The 22434-nt window shown below is 29.5% G+C and overlaps 1 protein-coding gene and 1 non-coding gene across 2 annotated transcripts in view; one reads left to right on the plus strand and one right to left on the minus strand.

Annotated features, from left to right (window-relative positions):
* Positions 1-22434, plus strand: part of LOC113365715 (ubiquitin-conjugating enzyme E2Q-like protein 1) — an 86919-nt gene that overhangs the window by 24756 nt on the left and 39729 nt on the right. The window lies entirely within an intron of this gene.
* Trnak-uuu lies at positions 21675-21747 on the minus strand. Its single transcript has one exon. It is a non-coding gene; the product is annotated as a tRNA-Lys (tRNA).

Consider the following 22434-nt stretch of genomic DNA (forward strand, 5'->3'; position numbering starts at 1 on the left):
AGTTGAATTCAGACCATATTTCTGAATATATACCAAGTTTCAGCTAGTGTTTAAAAAAAATAGAAACTTATCAGTGAAACAATCACGAATGAGTGAAATATATTCATATTTTAACTATGAAACCTATGTTTCTATTTTTTGTCTTACCGTTAGTAAAAGTAAATTAATACATATTAGGAAGTAATCATTTGTAGTACTTGTCTCATAGAATAGATATGTATTGTTTTCCTCTGCAGGTTGTTTTTATATCCTTGAATTTTAACTATTTATTTTTCAATATATTGTCGTATTTCTTAATTGCTTTGTTGGTATCATTTTAATTTATTCATTTTTAACCTACTATTTAATATCTTTTATTACAAGTTGTTAATGACAAATTATTAAATCATTAACATAAATATGTAACTAGCTTAATCTCTAAATTTTTCATATTAATGAAGTGTTTCATGAAGTCAATATTCCAGTTTAGTTCGCACAGGAGATAATTATAGAGTCTGATAATAACATGATATCTAATCATTCGGTTTGAAATTTAATATCACGTTTATAGTTTCTTAACTTGTTCTTGAGAACTTATTTGTAATACAAGATGATATTATTAAATTCGAACTTCGAAATTTAAAACCTGTCGTTGAGATTATTTAATTAAAAAGATAGAGATTTATTTTAAAATAAGTAATTAGAGTAGTAGAACTAGAACCCCGGTTATATGATCTTTATTGACTCGATTTCTCGCAGTTCCTGCACTTTGAAACATTTTATTCCTATCCCGCCATAATACGCATAATACGTTTTATGTCACGTCTAAAAAAATCGTTTTGACGGGATTTTACTGTATATAAAACCAAGTTGTATGGTTTTGTTAGAAATTATTTTTGCGATTTCAATAAAAATAATTATATATCTTTAGTAGAATTCTTTTTTTTTAACTTCCCGTAGGGTAAGTTATAGTAATCGCAAAAAAATCTAAAATGAAAATGTTTATATATCTTTACGTTTCAAATGTTTCTGAATATTTTGGCATACCTTAGAAAAAATGGATGTATGTGCGTGTCTGTATGTGTGTGTGTGTGCGGATACAAATTTTCGTCGATGATTTTGGGAACACCGATCAATTGGAATAATTAAAAAAACATTCGATTTGTATTGATAAGAAGACGTGCTGATTAGTTTCTGTCGAAGGGAGGTCTAGCCGTTCCGAAGATACGGGGCAAAAAGTGCTAAAAAAGTGGTAACTCGGTTTTCAAGAGAATGGAGCGTCCGATTTTAATAATTCAAAAAACATTTTACTTGTATTGACAAGATGAAGAACTGATTAAATTTTTAAAAAGGCAGGTCCAGCGGTTATGAAATCTCAATAAAAATAAGTTAAAAAAATGTCATTTGGCGGTCAAAAATGTTTATTGGACATATATACATCAAATTATCAGATCTTTTATAGAGACTTTAATAATGTGTACACATTTTGTGTAAATTTTTTTGGGTTCCGTACCAAGATTTTTAATTACGGTACGGGAAGTTTTAGCAATTTGCCTTAAGGCACGATGCCATGCACCCCACTAGTTTCATTTTTGATATGGAATATTTAGTAAAATAATTTACCTATATAATATATTCTAATAAATTCTTGCTGTCTCACTTTTGCCTTAAGAATTTCTAACTGAACATAAAATACTAATTTTTTAAATTATATTATCGTCTAAAATCATTTAAAACTTGGTCTTCTCATACCGAAGCGTTCGTTCAAGCAACAATTTCGATCAATAAAACTGCTATGCAGATAAGTTTTCTTGTTAGCTCGGTTCAGTACATGTTGCTCTAACAAAGTACAACAGAGTATGCTTACATTAAAAGTTATTAAAGTAAAAACATGTTTATTTAAATTATGAAGTCTGGCTGAGACATGATGAAAATTGATGATCGACTGCTGACGGCAAACGGCAAACAAGTGTGAACGTTCTCAAATTACAAACATCCTTAATAGGTTTAATGTGTGAGAAGAACCTGATGAGATTATTATTTATATCATGTTGTTGAGTTTGAAGTATCACATTTCTTTGGTAAAATAATATGTTAACCGATATTAACACTAGTTACGGAATATCCATCATTCAAACCCATCAATATAAAAATCCTATTTTTTAATAGTCTGATTTTGGTCTTTTCTACATATATTATATTTTGTCTTGATAATTGGATAAAATTGGATTTTTATCTAAAATTGAAGTATTTTTCTGATTATATAAAATAGTGTCATCACTAAAAGCTCTTTATTAGCTTCTCGAAGAAGTTTAGTTATGATAAAAAAATTCGTTTATTAGCTTAGCATTAATTAGTATTGAATACTAATAATATTACTATCATTGTAAAATTACTACAGAAAATTCTCGAGTTGTTTTTCAAAATGCTAGTAGCATCATAATTTTTGAAAATCAGTTCCAGATTGAGAAGCTTTCAAAATATTAAACTATAGGATTCAGAATTACTTGAAACGTCAAGAAAACATAAAGTTAGTAGCTAACCTCAGGAAATAATAATAAATCAAATCTTACGACATCGCAGTTGGAAAACCGGCAATGTATGAAAATCTATAACAAAAGTATTTTTTTTCGATGTCATTTTTTTGGTTGTGAGCACTTTTGTTCAGTTTACGAGACCTTAATATAATTTTTAAGTGTATGTTATATCATTCTTTTTTTAAGATGTTAATTCTGTGTTAGATTCAACCGTTTTTATATAACCTTTATAAAAGCTTACCTAGATGGTGTAAAAGGGACCAACTGGACCTTGGCAAACGTGTAAAAAAATACAAGAGATAAATTGAATAAAAATTAATTATTCCAACGCTGCTAATGAATATTTCTAACGAAATGCCAGATCAAGGTTGTTCACAGTGTTATTTCTGTAAAAAATGCACCCATGAAATTTGTATTTAGCATTAGTTGAATCATGTAACTATTTTTTTGTAAAATCGATTTCAAATTAAAACCTAGTGGTGTGTATGGCATCGTGCCTTAAGGCAAATTACTGGAACTTCCCGTACCGTAATTAAAAATCTTGGTACGGAAACCAAAAAAAATTACACAAAATGTGTACACATTATTAAAATCTTTATAAAATATGTTACTGTTTTAGGCACTTTTTGTTCCGCATCTTCGGAATGGCTAGACCTGCCCTCGCCAAAAACTAATCAGCACGTCTCATTATCAATACGAATCGAATGTTTTTTGAATTATTCAAATCGGTTGATCGTTGTTCTCACACACATACGTCCATTTTTTCTAACGTATGCCAAAATGTTCAAAAACCTTTGAAACGTAAAGATTATAAAAATTTTCTTTTTCGATTTTTTGCGATTACTATAACTTACCGTACAGGAATTTAATAAGTCATTGGACTTGTTTGACTCGCTTATGGTAAAAAGGACCAGGTAAGAAATTTTTATAAAATTGCAAATAATGATGAAGTAGCTGTGACGTTTACTGATCATAGTCATATAATTGTTCATTTGATATGTGTTACAATTAGTCCTAAAATGTGTTTAAATTAGACCTTTTAGCCCCGCCCTACCTTATATATGAAGTAATTTGATAAATGCTAACGGTATTACTATAAATATGGAACTTTTAGACAAACTAAATGCAGAGAAATTGCTCTTAGTTATTCTACATGAATATTTTTCGAAATGCATCGAATTTCTTAAAACTTGGTACCAGGTTGAGAATATCTTAAAACACTAGACAGTGGAATCTAAATCCCCCTATCTTTATATTTCTTGTATTATGAGGGATCACATACACGTTTGCTGTTTTCTTGCAACCGGATATTATATGTGCCCTAAGGCAAACAATTAGACACATATTTCTCTGCTAAATTAAACTTCAGTTTAGCTTTGAACAAGGCGCAATAATCGTTGTTTAGAGAAATCCGGGTCAAATATTGATCTTACTTAAAACGCTTTATATATATTATCACAAATCATTGAGGAATAAGATTTTATTTGAGCAGACTCCAGTTTCCAGATAGAAACGTAATTTTAGGCAATTTTTATTAAAAACAATATACAGAAATTATTAGATTATATAATCATATAAAAAATATTAACATCATGTAAGCAGAATTTTTCTCGTGGATTTGCTGAAGACAAAAAAATAATCCTAAATAATAATAATTTTTAGAAATCTTAAATAAAAATTGTTTATCACAAATCGTTAAAAAATAATGGATCTCGCCTAGATTCGGTGATAGTATTTTATACACATTTTGGTTTAGATATTATCAATTTAAAGAAACTACTCTTTTTGCACAAAATTGGTAGAATCCAATACTACGTTAGTCAAGCCCCTTTCGAATAGAAAGAAATATCTGTTTTTACATCTGTAATCGATTACAGCTAACAACTTTGTGGAAATAGTGTGGGAAACACTCCAGCTGGTGTTTACTACAGGTATAGCTTAATTTATGATAAACGTATATAATTTTCTCACTTTCTTATGATGCCACAAGTGGAATATTATTAGTTAATAAACCAGGTTGACCCCACGACATTGTGGATACAAGCCAGTATATTTAAGGAAGAGAACCCTACATATAAATTTTGATATTTTTCAATTTTGTCCTCATAATATAATATTGCATATACAGTTTCTTATAAAATGAAATGATTTAATTAGTATTTAAAGCAATGCGACCATTAACTAAATACGTGATTTTGTATTAGCTACTCTATTTAAATTATTTTATAGACTTTTGAAGTAAAACTTCTTTAGGCGCGACTAGGGTGTAAATCCGTACAAATGCAACGGAAGTCCGTTAAGCTCGAACTGTTCGTCATTCGCTCTCGATGAGATCATTTCTATACGAGTCGATTGTGATAAGTCGTCGTGTATGTGGAGAGAGATGTCGTTGTATGCGTACCGGCATCAACGTTGTATGCGTACCGATATCGACAAGGAAATCGTCATAGATAAATAATCATTTTAAAGTTACATCGTAGTACAAATCTTGATAATGAAAAATTCCTGAATTAGAAGAATATTTTACCCTGCCCTCCGTAAATAATTATAATCAAAATAATAAAACAAATTAAACATTTTGCCGTGTATTAAACGTAAGTTTATTGATTAGAAATTATTTCTATATTATTCATAGTTTCTATAGATCTTTGAAGTTATTAAAATGGAAAATATTTTTTAGGCAAGACAGATATTACAGTTGTTCAAGGAATGAGATTATACCGCTAGCAAAAAAGTAAAAAATACAAGCAGTCAATGAATGTATGTTAATTTTAATTACATGAAGTTTTTCAAACGCAATTACATGACGAGTGAAGTATTTGCTTAGGCGTTGTTTAACATAATCCACTGTGTGAACAAATATTATAGAATTTATTAATCAGCAATTACTTCATTTCTCTAATGAATGTTCAATTCTATATGCTAATTACAATGACAAACCGATCATGTCATATTTGAAGTATAACTTAAATTACATTATTGTTTTTAAATATTATACATTGTTTAATGCTATTATAAATATATAATTTATAATTTATCATTATATAAATGTGTATAATAATAAATGTGTGCGTCACGAGTATTACCATATTACTAATAAATATTATTCAAAATTGTTATATGATGTATTTATTTTTACTTAAATGCCATCTTCTTCAGTAGCAAATACATTTTACTTCAATAGCGTGTGAATCTTACGCGCACTCTTTTTTTTAACTTTCCGTAGGGAAAGTTATAGTAATCGCAAAAAGATCGAAAATGAAAATTTTAGCATATCCTCACGTTTTGAAGGTTTCTGAACATTTTAGCATACTTTAGAAAAAATGGATGTGTGTGTGTATGCATGAATGTTCGGATACAATTTTTCGTCCACGATTTCGAACAAAAAGTGCCAAAAACGGTAATTCAGTTTTTGAAAGAACGAAGTAACCGATTTGAATGTCTCAAAAAAACAGTCTACTTGTATTGACAAAATGAATAATTTATGTAACTTTTGGTAAAGCAAGTCGAGCGGTTTCGGAAATGTAGAGCAAATGATATTTGGTGGTCAAAAATGAACATCAGACGTATGCACATCAAATTATCAGATATTTGATGTGCATAAAAAGAGTACTAATTTTTTTGTTACAATTTTGTTGGGTTCCGTATCAAGATTTTCAATTTTTAAAGTTTGCTTATACGCTTCAAGCAAATTTCAAAATTTTCTGAAAAAAAACCAAAATTGTCAAAAATATACAGTTTTATACTTCAAATATGAATTTTAAATTAACAATTCAATTTCAAAATGTATATTTTTAAAACGCGTTATTCTGATCATAAGAAATATATCTTCAGATGGATTTGTTCGGCACCTCTTGCTAATGTAAACTTTCTCAAGTGTTTTGATCGATAAGATCGTCACTGTGTATTTCATTAACGATAAAATATATAGTGATTATAATTATTAATTTGAAAATGTATAAAACAATTGTTATTAACCATTGATCAATATTTATAAATTACTGTTTTTTCGAATATTTAATTCTGGTACTGAGAGTTACAGCAATTTGCCTTAAGGCACGATGCCATACACCACTAGTTACCAATTTGTATTCGCAACGCATGCGAGTTTTGAAAAAATATTTTAATACCGAATTGGAGACTCTGTATCTATTATTCCTATCCAAATATGAATATAGTAATACTACCCTCGAGTGGCTAAAGATAAATTTTAATAATCGTGCTTTAGTACATCTTGGAAACGGTATATGGGGGCGTTTACGATACACGGCGCCAATGCTCTTGGGGTTATCAGTGACGCCGGCAGATAAGGGCTGTGTCAGACAATAATGTTGACTCATGCGTAGCCTCGTCTTTGCCAGACGACTAATTTCTTCATCGTCAAATAATATTCGTCTCTCAGACTGTCTGATCTGAGGATTGATCGCCCATGTTATGTTATGGATATGCTAGATATATTTGCCGAAGGCGGTAAATGAATTGATGCGAGCTTCGAAATAATGAGAACATGCTCGGGATATACATGTGCTTTACAAGGAAATCATTATAGCGTTTTGTCTCATACTGCAAATATAAAGAAAGCCAATGAAACAAAGTTATTTGAAGAACCGAGGTAACGCATACAGTTTGGGGTAAAGTACGAGTAAAGGTGCAAAATGCGTTAAGAGTATGTTACTGTTACTGTATGTTAATATTGAAAAGTTACTTACTGTTCTATCTTTAGATGGGTTGCTCTAATTTATTTACAGCTAGTTAATCTTTTTTATCTGCTTACTAACTGTCTGAAGCTCATATATTTAGCCAATCAAAAAATAAGCTAGTGGTGTATGGTATCGCGCCTTAAGGCAAATTGCTGCAACTTTCCGTACCAAAAATGAAATTTTTTAAAATCGATTATTTTTTGAAACTGAAAAATTTTGATTTTTGAGATATGTAAATTTTTTTAAAAATTGACTTTTTGGAAAAAACAACTTTTTTTTGATTTTCAAATATTTTGGAAATTTTGAACTTTTTTTTCCAAAGAAACCGCACTTTTAGCTGCATAGAGACGAAATGTAAACAAAATTGATACACATCTCAAATCTCCACAAAATATCTGATGATTTGATGTGCATATGTCTAATGATTTTTACTTTACTATTTACTAATTTACTAGATCTTCGAAACCGCTAGACCTGCCTTCCCAAAAATTTAATCAGTTTTTCATCTTGTCAATACAAGTAAAATGTTTTTTGAATTATTAAAATCGGACGCTCCGTTGTCTTAAAAACTGAGTACCGTTTTTTGGCACTTTTTGCCCCGTATCTTCGGAACAGCTAGACCTGCCTTTACCAAAAACTAATCAGCACGTCTCTTTATCTATACGAATCAAATGTTTTTTAAATTATTCAAATTGGTTGATCGGTGCTCCCGAAATCGTCGACGAAAATTTGTATCTGCACACGCACACACACTCACACATACATCCACACACGCAAATACATCCATTTTTTCCAAGCTATGCCAAAATGTCAAGAAACCTTTGAAACGTAAATTATAATCAATTATCTATAAACTTTTTGGTCTATGATGGTATATTAGGATATTTGTTAATACCATGAACTCTATAACTATGCAAAATCTTAAAAAAAATTAAGATTAGTTTAATTAATCAATTATGAGAAAATAGCCCGCCCAAATCGATGACGAAAACTAACACTATTCCCAACTTTGGACAAAGTTTTTATATTTCCAAAATCTGTCAGGTTCTTTGGCAAAAAACGTTGACGAAAACTTTTGCATTGATCTACTAATTATGAAGAAACGGCTGGCCTGATCGTTCGATTTTCATCACATGGTATTTAAATGTTCTAAATTGGAGTTGCAGTTTCTGAAAAACGTCGACGAAAAATAAACATTTTTGATTTTAGTATTAAACGATTCACGATGACTTGGAACTTAGGTAAAAAATGATGAATGATGAAATACTTAAATTCTATTAAAATCATATACTTTTCTTGGAAATTCAAAATTTCTGGTTAAATAAATTTACAGTCAAAATTCAAATAGATCGAATATAAATTTAGAACTATTGTCAAGTTAAAAAATTTAACTAGATAGGAATAAAACATTTATTCCTATTTCTAATTTTCTTATGTAGAAAAATGCTCGAAGCCGTTATATTTGATAATATTATATCTTGAAACAAATTAGATCAGATTTTATAATATTCAAATTTATTGTATAGATTTTATGGTATTCAAAAAGCAAAAACGTATTCATATAAATGATTGATAATCGTACAATAGAACTTCTTGACAAGATATTATATGGATTATATTTTGATTTCACTTTTGTAAAAATTTTCACACTCTATTCTATATAAATCAATCAACTAAGCCTTTTGCCGTGTATAGTCTCTCTGTATTTTAGCAAACAAACACTTAAAATTGTGAAACTGAAATTAAAATGATTGAATAAATTTCGATTTAATATATTTATGCCGTGAAATCTGAAATCTTAAAATTTGATTGTTCATTAAGCAATTTATGCGAATAAAGTTGTTAAATATGCATTCTATTAAAATATTTATAGCGCAATTAATGTTGAGTCAAAACAATAATTTACTCGTTATTCTATGTTGCATACACAATATTAATGGTTCATAAAATTTCAAATTTATTTTATTGGCAAATACTATTTTAATAAGTAATAAAATTTTAGTTAGTTAGATTTATGCTCCATAAATATATTTTGTCAATTAATATACGTTTTTATTAAATTTTTATTTTATCTTAATTTTCATTTCGATTGTTCAATTTGATTTTAACATTTAGTGTAAAGGTTATCTCCATTATCGTTAAATTTTATGAGTTAATAATCTTTGACATTCATCTTATTTGTTCGTTCTGCTTTGAGATAATTATTGAAATTTATTACTTCCTACTTGCATTTAGTTTTCTAAACAAAACTAATTGGTGAATTTAACGAGATTAAAAGAATAAAATCTAGCATCAAAATAAAAAAAATTGAATTGCTTTATATAAGATAATTTGCTTCTTATATTTGCAGCTTTTATTAGTATTTGTCATAGTATATTTATTTTTAATTATTCATTGTAAGTGATATTAAATCTTGATGTTATATCACTATAAAAGTATATACTATGAACAACAAAGCATTTTTATGTGCTATTAAGATTTTTAGAAAAGTATCTTAAATCTGAAGTCATTATAATAAATTATTATAAATTATATTATAAATCCTTTTTTCATATTTTTATGTTTACATCCCTCATTTTTTTATTACATTTTCCTGTTTATTGGATGTATACTTCTAATAGTATGTTACTTTTATTGTTACCATAAGGTGAGTCAGCACAGAAATTGAGATTTTATATAAAAATGCAAAGAGGAAGCAGTTATTATTAACTTCCCTTAGGGTTAGTTATTGTAATCGTCCAAAAATCGAAGTTATTTTTTTTTATTTCCAAAAATTATTATTTTTTGAATATTGAAAATTATTTGGGCTTTTTTTAAATACTAGCTAAACTCCTAAAGCTCACTTATAAACTTGAAATAACTAGTTTTTAATCTTGATAGAAAGATGATATAAAGTCCTTTATTCTAACTCCGCTTGATTAAGTTTTGTTTTCCTGAAAACACATAGAAACGTCGTCCAATTCATAGGCTCTTATATTTTGTTTATAAGATACAAATAATTAGAGTATTTAAAATAATCTATATTTCATTACGTTACGGGAAGTTTCAACAATTTGCTATGAGGCACGATGCCATACACCACTAGTTTTAACTATAAAATGGCAAACTTTATTGAATATAGTGCCATGTATAATGTATACCAACCCTAATATTTTTCGCTATAAAATTAAATTACTAAGAAGGTAATAATACAATGAGGGCAAAAATACCATTTTATAATATAATACCTTCTAATAAAAATAAGTAATCTGCAGATAGCGGTGAACAAACAGCATTTATATTAAATATTCAATTTCGAAAGTGTACCCAATCGTGTTGACCTCTTCAGATTAATTCACTTGGAGCATTCTACTCCCGGAAATAAAACATTTATTTGTATATTATGCAAATATAATATTATGCAAATTTATATAAATTCCTTCATCTGAATGACTTATATATTGGGATACAGCTATATTAGAATGTTTGTATTTTACGTTATAAAATTTATTAAATGTTTTAAATGTTAAATGAGCAGTATAAAAAATCTTGGTGTTTAAATATTATAGACCATATATTTTAAACATTATTAGGTCATATATACTGCGTTATATATGTTATTTCTACAAATCATCTCCAAACAAAATATTCTCATTTTAAATTTCTAAGCAAAAAAGGATATATGTCCAACAGCTTTCGCTCAAAATTATGAAAAAAAAATATATGCAATACATTTAATCCAATGTAAAATTCATATCAATTTAGTCATTTTTTACACTGCTCGGCGGCAAAATACACATTAATTTCGGAATTCGCGATTGGAAAGGGTAAATATCTAAACTAGATGAATTATTGTCTGAAGTACTTTTTCCATCTGGTTTAAATATTTTTATTTGGGAGCTAAATAAAAATTTAAATGCCCATGCTATCATGGTTTATGCCATAGGCCATTTCAATGCGAAATTATCTTACTTGAATTTTATATTGAAAATTTACATTAAAGATGTTATGAAATCTTTAGGCAATTTGTAGAGTTTATTAAAATGACTCTACATTTTTTGTTTTAACATTATGGAATAAAAAAATACTATTCATATTTTTTATATTTATGCCCCTTATTTTTTATTACACCATCCTGTCTCATGGGCGTATAATTTTTTAGTATGTGACTTTTATTGTTAGCATAAGGTGAGTAGGTAATAAATTTTGAATTTTATATTAAAATGCGAAGAGAAAACCTTTTTTATTTTAGTGTCACGGTCCCTCCTGTATGTTCCATAAGAATTTAAGTAGATATATCCGCATATGCCTTGAAATAAATGATTTTTATTAAAGTTGTATTTTGACCATCAGAATAACGCACTGTAAAATAATGCTAAAGTTCACTACATGGGGCATTTACAAGTAATACATAACTAGCAAATTTTTAATTGAAAGCTGTGTAATATTTTAATAGATATGTTAATTAGCATAGTCGAAGATTCTGTTATCATAACATTCTTCCTTGCTTGTTTATATGTAAAATACGCCTTATCGCACAGCAAATAGACATTTTCACAGTTTTCACTACCAATAAATAAGCATAACATAGCATTGCCATGACAACACTCAGTTATGAGGCAGAATTGCCTCTAAGTCTTGCATTTCATAAAATTTCTGGTTTTGTAGATTTGAAATAATTTATGCAATGTAACGCATATAAAAATTTCTGTTTTGAATCTTTGGTCAAACAGTAAATATTCATAATATTCTTAATCATAATTTTTGAGACTTCCAATTTAGCAATTAATGATTCTAATTAAAACATTCCTTTGCAAATTATATGCTCTATTATTCAAAATATCGTATATGGTATGCATAGCACAAGAAACTCTTCTACTAGCATTTTATAAAAATAAATTTCAATCAATCAATTATTTTCATTTAAAACTTATACACTGGTTCTGTTTAATATTCATCTCAGAGTATTATTGCCATAATAAAATGGTATTTGTCGTCTATATTATTAATCTATTTTTACTCCATCGGTTATCGATTAGCACGACAGCGTTTTTCATATCATTGCGAAAAAATGTAATCGAAATATTGATGTTAGACTAGTTATAATGGATCAATTTAATTCATTTTCAGTGACGTTATCGTGACAAATATAGAATATAGTAATTTCGCATTCTATTTTTATAGTATAATCATGAATATTTGCTTAAAACCACATAGGTTTTTAAAAAATGGAAAAATATTTTATAAATAACTGTGAACTTTATTATGTAAACAAAATTGAATGAACACATCTATCAATATTGCAAAAAATATGTATAATTAAAAGCGCATTTTCCAATATTTTATATTAAGGTTATTATTTTTATATACTATACATGAAAAAATAAAACATTATTTGGCAGTAATGTTTTTCAACATATTTAATAGAGGCCGTCATTTAGAACCAGTACTTTTTAGAGCAATACAAAATTTTATATGAATTTATTTTATTACTATGTTATATAGTCATATATTATTATATAGTCATATATAGATTCAGAAAACGATAAAAATTATAAGATTTTAAGTATTATGCACAATCATTACTAGATCGGAGATTTCGCCGTTTAAAAAGAAAAAAAAATGCCATTTGACCCCCAATTTTTTACCTTAGATTAGTGTTCAGCAGTGAAAACTATATTGGAAAACATAACATATGCCGCACAACGCAATACAGACAATTTTTTTTGTATTTTGTAGACCTGTATTATTCTTGGATAACTTTTATACTGTAGAAAATATGTATCACCGTCTCAAGTAATTTTCTCCCGAATAAAAAATAGCACATAAAAAATAAATTGGCACTCCTCATAGGGGCTTTTGATAACTTAATAACTGGATTTCACGATCAAAGCACGAGCCGAGAACCCGGGTCTAAATTAACAATCTATATAAAGTCCGGTATATTTATGTCTCTGTGGAATTACTCAATTGAGCTATTAACTGAGTTCCCGTACAAACAGTCCATATATCGAAGGGTGATGGGAGGCGATAATAGGTTCAGGGCTCGATAAAGTTCATCCAGTAGAATGGTTTTATGGAAAAATAAAAAGTTCCAGTTTTTTTCTTTTTATTGATAGCTAATACTATTACAAAAATTCAGTAATATTTATCTATCTTAAATTGGCTGGAGGCTCAAAATTGCGACCTTTTCAAGTTCCTGGTTCGATGCCCACTATAGGCAGCCGTTTTTACTTTATACTCTAAAAATATGTTTCTAAGGAGGCGTCTATTAATCACTTGAGCTTTAAAGGGGTAACACCCTCCCCTGGTTGGCAAAAAATTACGAAATATCACGTGGGAGAGGGGAGGATCTAGTAAGATATTTCGTACATTTATTTTTTACTTCAATTTAAAAAAAACGAAAATTAAAAAAAAAAATGCTATTTCTTTTAGGTACACGTGATGTTATGTAGGGGAGGGGTGTTATTCTAAATATCGTCTTGTATCTTTAAAGCGGAGGGGGTCCAAGAATCCTTAAAAATCGCTACGTGATAATTGTACGACCCCTAATATCCCTTCTAGGCAAAATAGGCATCGGTGTATCAATAAAATACATAATCTGTATTAGAAATTGTAATAATAATTCCATCAAATAGAGATAGGGCAATTATTAGGTTGCCATCTATAAAGCCACGTCATTAAAAAGTCGTTACAGTAGCTCATAGAACTCGTTAATTTCTGATTGCTGTTAATAATAAAAACTATTAAATTGGTTCAACACGAGTTTACTAAAATGCTAGTGCTTAGGGTTTTAGTATGAAGAGAAAGTCAAGTCATTTGAAATATATATCTGAATCTTTATACCATTAAATTTGAAATCCGCAAGTCTGTTTTATACCTATTAGTTATCCTATTTCATGAAAACTTTCGAAAGAAATCAAATCTAAACGACTTACATTGCAGTTATAAATATAATACAGTATATATTTTCAATTATATACCAACTCAAATCTCATTTTTGATATAAATTTGATTTATTTTATTAAAATTGTATTGGTATTTAAATATTAATTAAATAAAAGCAACTTGGCTAGTTTAGAAAAGCCAATAGTAACCAAATGATGAAGATGGTGTTCGCTCACAATTTACATACGAGTTTTTTTATATTCTATTTTTTCTGTTGTTTTTTTTTATTAAGTTTCAACAATCAGATTACAATTTAATTTATGCAGAAGGCAGAAGTGATATACATACGAGTAAATACAAAATTTCATAATAATTGCTTTTTAAAGAACTACATTTTAATAGACTAAATTGACACCAAAAAAAATTCATATTTCTCATTCATATTTTTCATGAAAACATGAAAAACTTTATGGTTATAATAACAATTTGTAGTAAGGCAAATAATGTGTAACACTGTGATTCACAAGTTATATTAATAGTAATCGTGCTAATCCTATATTTTATATTTTTGACCTATTCATTACTACAAAATTTTTGCATTTTAATTTTAATACAAGAAATATTCAATTATTTTCATCGTTAGCAATTATCAATTTATTAACAAAGATGCTTCTAATGAATTTGGTTGACGAAAGCGGATTTACTTTCATTTTAAATGACTGTAATGATGTTTTTCATTTAAATTTTGTCGATTAAAAAATTTTTGACTCTTATCGTGTCATTGAATATAAAATTTACCATAAGCTTTTTCCAAAAAATAGCCGAAAAGCATGTGGTTTAAATACTTAAGAACCTCGGCCTGGCAACCACAAGGTTGCAGGTTCAAATCCCTCATTACATACTTCGATCAGTAGTGAAATCAGTTTTCACCTGAGAATGTAGAAAATATATTTTTAACTAAAAATGGCCTTTGGGCAAATCTGCAGATCTGCACTAAAAGCATGCTAAAAGAGTATGTTAAAAATTTAATACATTGACTAGGATATTAGCATAAAAATAATGTAGGTGAAAAACCAATACGAAATAAAACGTTAAAAATGTTGCACATTGTATAATAGGGTATGAAACTAGTGGTGCATGGCACCGTGCCTTCAGGCAATTTGTTGGAACTTCCCGTACCAAAAATTAAAGTTTTTATTAAAGATTCAATTTTTTTACAACTTTGAAGAAAATAGATTTTTAAGATTTTAAAAAACTTTGAAGAAAATTTACTTTTCTTTAAAAATTCAAATTTTTTTATACTTTAAAATATTTTGGAAATTTTGAATTTTTTTCTAACGCAGTCCCAATACATTAGCTGCGTAGATACAAAATATTGAAGCGTGAGCGCCGCGTCGCTTTACTTGTTTTATTAGATCTCAGAAGCTCTTAGACCTGTCTTCACAAGTTCTCTCAAAAATTGAATTACTATTTTTAACTCTTTTTGACCCATATCTTCGAAAGGACTGAATATATCTTTGCTAAAAACTTATCAGCACGTCTCCTTATCAATAGAAATCGAATGTTTTTGAATCATTCAAATTGGTTGATACGTGTTCTCGAAATCGTCTACGAAAAAATGTATCCGCATATACATACAAACACGCACACACATCAATTTTTTCTAAGGTATGCTGAAATATATAAAAACTTTCGTTTCAATTTCTGCGATTATTATAACTTACCCTACGGGAAGTTAAAAATTACATCTCAATAGGAGAAAATTTGATATCAAACTATCAAACTCGTTGCTTTCTTTCATCATGAGCATGAAAGGAAAACCGATCATAACGCAATGAAGCTAATTGATTGAGTTGCTATAGTAATTTTCAATTTGACCGAGAATATAAATTTGAAGTTGATTTAATTGTGTAAATTCATCATCTTACTTTCTATAGTACTGATATGAGAACTTATAGACCTCACTTTATTGAATGAACCGTGGAAGAATCCGATATCTTTCCAGACGGTTAAATGGGGCGAATGTCGTTCAATTTCAGACTGCAGTAGCACATAACAATTCTCGGTGTGCATCATGAGATGAGGTGCCGTTCGGAATATCATTTTATTATTTCACGCTCTTTGTCGAAAATTTATTATCACATACAGACACGTATATAGCTTTCATCGTGAAACGAGTGTATTTTCCAAATGAATAACGCTGTTTTATTAAAAATAAATACAAATACGAGGTCTGTTCAAAAAGTACCCGGAATTTTCGTTTTTTCAAAAAAATATTTATTCGTCTACATTAATGTGGTCCCCTTCAAAGTAGTCCCCCCCAGATATAATACACTTATGCCAGCGTTTTTTCCAATTTTCGAAGCACCCTTGATATTCACTTTTTGATATGTCCTTGAGCACTCTCAGCGATTTTCTTCAATCGAGGAAAACCGCCGTCCTTTCATGGGTCTCTTCAACTTTGGGAATAGGAAAAAGTCACACGGAGCCATATCTGGTGAATTTTTGCACTTTGCAACACTTTATTTCATTTTTTACGCAAAATTTAATACAAATTCTTTGACTTTTCAATTCTTCCATTGTAAAAATCGCCGAGCTCAGAAAAACACGTCGAACCTTAGCGACTACCACAGACAAAGTAAACAGTGAATATAGCTGAAAATTTCATCATACTTTAGGGGCATGTATACCAACACAATAAAAAAAAATTTTTGACAATCAGACACTCCAGACCCGCGAAATTTAATTATTAGTAATTCCGGGTACTTTTTGAACACACCTCGTATTTTTGTTTCATCGACATGCGTTGGGAAATGAATCATAGTTTTGTGCTTGTTTTGGTATTTATGTGCTTGCTTTATTAATATTTTTATTTGAATATGATTATTTAAATGCGTGTTTTTGTAGGGGTCTGTAAATGTAACCCAGTGAACTAAATGACAATTTCTTTATTATTTTTTGTAAAAATAGAAATTCTTTAAAATTTGCTGCTATACTAAGATATATTATGAGCATTAATCAAAGTTCTATTTCCTCTTATAGTCGAATAAAATTTAGGGACCAATTCTGCCGCATAACAGACCAATATTATGGCGAGGCTATGTTATAAAGAACTTTCGTTACAAATTCATTCTAAATATTGACAAAAGCCATGTGGTTGCTATGCAGTCAGGCGATTTTCTCATATTGTCAGATAGAAAACATAACTTAGAAACAGCACAAATGTCAAAAAACTGTGATAGATAACAGGGGCTGTTTGACACAGCTTCATAACATACAACGTAACATGGCCTTGCCATAACATTTGCCTGTTATGCGGCAGAATCGGGTCCTTGATCTTTTTTATGAAGAATTCGCGTTTTTTATTTGCTATTGAAATAAGTAGAGGCAGTAATATAATAGTTGAATCGAATGGTGTAACTTAATAGCATTCAATATTTGTTTCTATTAAATCACTCATGTTTAAATTATAGTATTTTTTTATTTTACCGTATATAGTCAGAAAGAATAAAATAAAATTACAACTCTTATATACACAGTGAATTTGTTCCGTAATATCTTATTTATAATTCATTATTTTTATACCAAGTTTGAAACACTACTTATCTATTAACTCTTTCCACTTGCAAATTCCGAGATTTATATGAAATTTTCCGCCGTAAAATAAGTAGATCAAGTAATATAATTCATTAAAACTTATTTATTAGAATCCGACGAATAAAATTAGCTGCTTTTTTATAATTACCGTCGTTATTTTTACCAACCCAAATTCACAAATATTTTGCAATGTAATAGGCCTGCTGAGGAAACCACGTAAAATAAATGCGCTAAGCACACTACCTCGTAGATTTTTTATAGATAATTTTGTGCTCTACAATTTTATCTTCCAATTAGCTAATTTTTTGATGAAACTGTCCATTTGCTAAAAATCGCGAAAAATTTATTTTTTTTGACCTTCGAACTTGTGCCAATTTTTTAGCTCGCACCGGAACGATGAGGACTTATGAGATTTCTTTTATAATTGTATTTTAAACAATTTTGCCAAGTTACAGCCCATTATGAATTATTGTAACCTTCATCCTGATTTTAACCTTAACCCTTTCTACTCGGATGCCGCCACTCCAGCGTCAAAATTCATATAAATCTCGGAATTGGCGAGTGGAAAGGATTAAATTGACAGGGTTATCCTATTCTGTCCTATCTATCTCGTTTTTCATATTTTCAATCAATTATATTTTAAACAATCTTTGAAATATAATTTGGGAAGATGAAAGGAATATGAAAATTTTTCTTTGGGTTCAGGGTGGCTTACAGTCAAAAAACATGAAATAAGCATTAGTAAACGCGTTAATTTATTCATTTTTCATTTTTCATTTCTAATTTTGAATTTTGATCGAAACTATTATTTCAGTATTTCTCAATATTTTTGCACCTGTGCATATTGTTGCACCTCCTTAATAACTAACAAGCTAATTTCTACTATATAAATTTTCTACTCATATTATAATTTATTTAATTGGCTGTAAGGTAATATATGCATAAAAATAATCTATTTATCAATTTTTATGCATTTATTACTCTATAGCCAGTTAAATAAATTATAATATAAATAAAAAATTGGACTTTTTGGTTTACATTCGAAACTAGTACTTTGCAAACGGCTCCGTGCCCTTGAGATTTCATCTTGCCCCACAGGTTGCCGATAGCTGTATTATTTATACTATTAATAGCATTTGAACAATTTCTGTATATTACAATTTTTACATTTTTCTACCAATTTTACTACATCTTTTACAGCTTCATAATGACTGCATATGTTCTCCACTATTTATTTTTTACTAATTCTTTTTTCCTCTATAACAAATAAATTGCCATAGAAAAAGTATATAATTCATTAGCGTTCGTAATCAATTATTTCATGTAGTCTTTTTCCCCATAATGAGTTTCTTGCAAAGAAGGCTCGAACCGATGCCTGGGGGTCCGCGCGCTCCTGGGGAACTCGGCCTTGTATACGAGTTCACCCTGACGTCATGCTGGCGTGCAACATGCGTGCAAGGGGTTGACTATAATTTCAGTTTTATAGCATCGGAACAAACTTCTGACACATTATAAATTATACATCGGCTGCTTTTTATTTGTTCGATTCCACGGAAGCATGTTCTAGGTCAATGTAGAAATGGAAACCGAAATTATTAATGTAGGTATGCGCGTAATGACAGTAAAAACCATTATTTCGAGCGCGCGCCAGGAATGTAGTTTATGGAATAGTTAATGATGTGTACCAGAAACGATATTTTTTGTAATTGTATTTGGAGGCATTTATATGATTTGTTGTTGTAATAGATAGGTGTGTACTGAAACTATATATTTGTTTTGTGGTTTTCTCTGTTACTTTGATCTATTGCTATAATTATTTTTCAAAATGATATTGTTTTGGTGGGAGTGTTATTAATTAACTACCCATAGGGTAGTTCTAGTAATGGGCCGAAAATCGAAAATGAAAATTGTTGCATTTCTTCACGTTTTAAAGGTTTCTGAACATTTTGGCATACCTCAGAAAAAATGGATGTGTGTATGTATGTATGGATACAATTTTTCGGTCACGTTTTCGGGCGCGCGGATCAACCGATTTGAATGGTTCAAAAAACATTCGATTCCTATTGTTAGGGATATGTTCTGATTAGTTTTTGGCAAAGGCATGTCCAGCCGTTACGGAAATACGAAGCGAAAAATGTTCCAAAAAAACATTCAATTTGTAATGATTGGGAGAAGTTGTTTAGTTTTTGGCAAAGGCAGGTCCAGCCGTTTTGGAGATACCGAACTATATGTGCATAAAATGGGAGAACTAAGTATCCGATTTGAATGATTCAAAAAACTTCCTACTTGTTTTGACAAAATAATAGCTTTCGGAAAAAAAATTATAATTTTGTTTACCTTTTTTTTAAATATCGAAAATGATTCAGATTTTAATTTTAAATCTGGCTAAAGTTCTAAAGCTAACTTATTTACTTTATAATTTTAACTTCGTAATTCAGTTTATATAATTTTTATAAATATTAGACAATGGTTCGGGAAGTTCCAGCAATTTGCCTTAAGGCACGATGCCATACACAACTCGTTTAATTATTTATTTTGATATTAATTTAATATATAAATAATATTAAAAGATTTTTCACTTGTTCAATACTAGCAGGTTTAAATCCTTTATTGTTATTTTTTACTGGATAATAACAATATTACTTGTGGGCCGATTCTGCCACACCACAGACCAATGTTATGGCAAGGCCATGTTATGCTCCAACTTCTATACATTATGCTACTGAATCATACTGAATACTGTCAAAATGTCATGTATTTGCTGTGCATTCAAGCGTTTCACACGTAAACTGCAACGTCACTTGTATGTTATGAAGCTGTGTCAGAAAAACTCTGTTATCTAAGATCGCTTTTTTCACATTTGTGCGGTTTCTAGGTTAGATTTTCTATCTGACAACTTGAGAAAAGCGCCTGACTGCACAGCAACCACATCGCTTTTTCCAATATTTAGAACAAATTAGTATGGAAAGTTCTTCATAACATAGCCTTGCCATAACATTGGTCTGTTATACCGCAGAATCGGTCCATTGGTTTTTGATGACCAGTATGTTTTCAATACATTTTAATGTAAATAATTTTATTTTCAATCTGACCTCCATTTAATTAAGATTTATAGTTTTCTAATAATAAAGCGCGGTACGTTTACAATTTGTAAAACACTTTCAAACATGTTGTAATAATTACAGTTTGTTAGCGAATTTCTCATTGTAAATTACATCTGATTACCGATTTTGTTGTTTAATTGCTATCCATTTGCGTAATTAATATACGTATTCCACAATAAAACATAAATGATAACTATAAAACTTAATTGCTTCCATTTATGATCGCCGATTTTATTGTTATTTCAAAATTACTGAATAAAAACAAACATAAAAGAAATACTTTATATTTTACACTTATTACTAATGAACCAAGCTGGGTCTAATGGCACCTTTGTCTGATATCTCGGCAAACTTATTATGGAAACTCTACTAATTGTAAGTGGCTATAAAGTTGATGTTGTAAATAACATAAGTGTCATTAAAAACGGTAGGCTGAATGCTAAAATGCCTTGAATACTAAGTGCAAGGTCACATATTGCATCTTATTAATATGATAATGATTTATGTAATGCTAGGAGTAATCCTAGCTGTATTTATAGAACCTTGCTGTTGCAAGGATTTATAGAACTTGCTAATGCTGTTTATTTCTTTTCGATATTCTCCGTAAATATGAAGAAAAACTTTTTATAACTTTAATCTCAGCTTAAGTTTTACTGGCTTTTCAAACTTTTAGCAACTTTTAGCAACTTTCTACTTTATTTCTAATAGAATACTCATTTCTCTACATTATTACTTCTACGTGCAAATAGAAGAAACTAACGAAAACTCTATTGTAATAAAAAAAACTGTACTGTACGCGTACGTAATCTTTATCGGTTTTGTAATTCCACGTTTGTATACATTGTGATTTTGAGATGCTTCTATATATATAATGAATTTAAAAAAAATACCGCCCGAACAGGGACTTGAACCCTGGACCCTTGGATTAAAAGTCCAATGCTCTACCGACTGAGCTATCCGGGCTCTGTAGTAGACGTCGGGATGACCATCAGCCATCCTTGGTATGTTCGATCAGTCTTCATAAGCTAATTACATAGATCTTTTAATACATGGACTGCTAGTCCTTTTATGTTTCGCTTGTTAAAAATTGTTTAAACATGAAAGGCGATTATGACGTCACCGGGTGAACGAACGTTGCCGAGAACCGTCAAATAATCTCGTTTGGTTGAATGTCATAACAGTTACCAAAGTTACTTGATGCGTTGAGAACCTAGATCTTATATTACATCGACATGTCGAGCGCAAAATAAGTGCTCAAACATAGAAGGGTATGTGATGTCACATATCTGAGCGAACATTGCCGACGACAATCGCGGACTCTCCCGATTGATTAAATGTCATATGTTATATTTTTAACTTCCCTTAGGGCAAGTTATAGTAATCGCAAAAAAATCGAAAATGAACATTTTTATATATCTTTAAGTTTCAAAGGTTTCTGAACATTTTGGCATACCTTACAAAAAATTCATGTATGTGTGTGTGCAGATACAAATATTCGTCGACGATTTCGGGAACATGGATCAACCGATTTGAGTAATTCAAAAAACATTCGATTCGTATTGATAAGATTTGCTGATTAGTTTTTGGCAAAGGCAGGTGTAGCCGTTCCAAAGATACGGGGCAAAAAGTGCCAAAAACGGTAACACAGTG

The sequence above is a fragment of the Ctenocephalides felis genome, unplaced genomic scaffold (assembly GCF_003426905.1).
Source record: "Ctenocephalides felis isolate EL2017-DRISC unplaced genomic scaffold, ASM342690v1 CF-g0.4_SCAFFOLD_01170, whole genome shotgun sequence".
In the NCBI taxonomy this organism is placed as follows: domain Eukaryota; kingdom Metazoa; phylum Arthropoda; class Insecta; order Siphonaptera; family Pulicidae; genus Ctenocephalides; species Ctenocephalides felis.